We start from the raw sequence: 2,500 nt of genomic DNA on the forward strand, positions 1-2,500 counted from the left end.
ATCCATCCACCTCATCCTAGGACGTCCCCTCATGTTCACTCCCTCCACATCTGCCTTCCATACCTCTTTTACTAGTCTTTCTTCACTCATTCTTTCCATGTGTCCAAACCATCCTAATATTCTTTCATCAACCCTATCTCCCAAATCCTTTTTCACCCCTGTTCTCCTCCTCACCTCCTCATTTCTCACTCTATCTAGCCTAGTAACCCCCACCATACTTCTCAGACACCTCATCTCAAACACATTCAAACTCCTTCTCTCTTCTTCTCTTATGTTCCACGTTTCTGCCCCATACAATGCTGTTGGCACAATCACTCCTTCATACAGTCTCCTCTTCGCATCCATTCCCAAATGTCTATTTCTCATTACACTCTTTAAAACACCAAGGCATTTACTCGCTTCTCTCAATCTACATTCTACCTCCACCTTCACTCCACCTTTTCCTGCTACACTTGCACCCAAGTATCTAAAACTATCCACTTCCTCCAGTCGCTCTCCCTTAATGTTCACTTCCAGTCTACTGCCACTTTCACCCCTTGTACATCTCATCACCTTACTTTTACCCACATTTATCTTTAGCTTTCTTCTATCACATACTCTCCCAAACTCTGCCACCAGCTTCCTCAATCCCTCCTCTGACCCTGCCACAAGCGCAGTGTCGTCTGCAAACAACAGCTGGCTCACCTCCCACTTTTCTCCATTTTCTTTAACCATCTCCAATCCCTGACTCACTACCCTAGCATTCACCTCTCGCACCACCCCATCCATGTATAAGTTGAACAGCCAGGGCGACATAACACATCCTTGACGAAGTCCCACCTTTACTTCAAACCACTCACTCTCTCCAATTCCAATCCTAACACATGCTCTACTACTCACATAAAAACTCTTGACAGCTCCCAAAAGCTTTCCTCCTATCCCATAAATCTGCATAACCTCCCACAGTGCCTTTCTGTCTACCCTATCATAAGCCTTTTCCAGATCCATAAAAGCCCAAAAAACATCCTTACCCTTTCCTATAGCTTTCTCACATATCTGTCTTACCACAAAGATCTGATCTACACAACCTCTACCCGTCCTAAATCCACACTGTTCCTCACCAATTACTCCTTCTGTTCCTCTCCTAATCCTCTCAATTAAGATTCTCCCATAAGCCTTCCCTACTACACTCAACAGGCTAATCCCTCTGAAATTACTACATTCACACTTGTCCCCTTTTCCCTTGTAAAGAGGAACTATACAGGCACTACTCCAGTCCTCCGGTACTCTACCCTCTCTCCAGCAAACATTAAATAATCTCACCAACCAGTCCACCATCACTGAACCTCCCTTTTTCAGACATTCTGCATGACATCCATCCAGACCAGGTGCCTTACCTGCTTTCATCATCTTTACAACTGCCTTCACCTCATCCTTCCTTATTTCTCCTCCATTCTCCTCACTCATCACTCTCATTTTCTTCGTATTTCCCACTGCAGCTATCTTTCCCTCCCTATCCTCCTTCACATTCAGCAACTCCCTAAAATATTCTGCCCATCTTCCCCTCACTGCCATCTCTTCCATTATCAACTCTCTATCTGTACCTTTTACCTTTTCTTCCCTACTTGATTCACCTCCTCTTCCTCTCTTAATTTCTTTCCAAAACATCTTTTTATTACTTTCAAAATTTTCTGTCATACTCCTACCCCATTTCACATCTGCTCTCCTCTTTGCCTCCTTTACCTTTTGCTTTACTTCTCTTTTCTTTTCTTTGTACGTCTCATATGACTCCCCTGTCCTCTTTTGTAACCAATCTGTGAAAGCTCGCTTCTTCTCTTCTACAACCTTCTTTGTTTCCTCATCCCACCATTCACTACCCTTTCTTCTATTTCCTCCTGTCCTTCTTGTTCCACACCACCATCCTTGCACACTTTAAGACTCCCTCCTTGAACCATCCCCATTCCTCCTCCACACCAATCTCTGCTCAATCCTTAACTCCCTCCACTCCTCCTTCAGCTTCTTTTCGTACTCCTTCTCCTTTTCCTTTTCATTCAAGGAGTTCACTCTAAGAACCTCCCTACCTTTTGTCCCTTTCCTCCTTCTCCATCTATCCTCCACTCTCAACTTACCTTCCACCAAAAAATGATCTGATATTTCTCCCACCCTCTCCCCTTAGCACATGTACATCCTTAACTCTTCCTATCATAATCCTATTTACCACTACATAATCCATTAGCGCTCTATCTACCACCCTTCCCTCCACCACCCTCTCCCATGTGTACTTATGCTTGACTTTCTTCCGAAACACTGTATTTGCTATCATCAGCTCTCTTTCTAGACACATTTCCACCATCAACTCTCCACTACGATTCTTTCCTGGAACTCCACACTTCCCAACCACTCCATCGATTGGACCATTTCCCACTCTAGCATTAAGGTCTCCCAGTACTATTACATTGACATTTCTTCCTAAACCCTCTATGCACTCATTTAAATCTATCCAAAAGGCCTCCCTTTCTTC

Source organism: Oratosquilla oratoria, chromosome 12 (assembly GCF_046742065.1).
Source record: "Oratosquilla oratoria isolate Oo_2021 chromosome 12, ASM4674206v1, whole genome shotgun sequence".
In the NCBI taxonomy this organism is placed as follows: Eukaryota; Metazoa; Arthropoda; class Malacostraca; order Stomatopoda; family Squillidae; genus Oratosquilla; species Oratosquilla oratoria.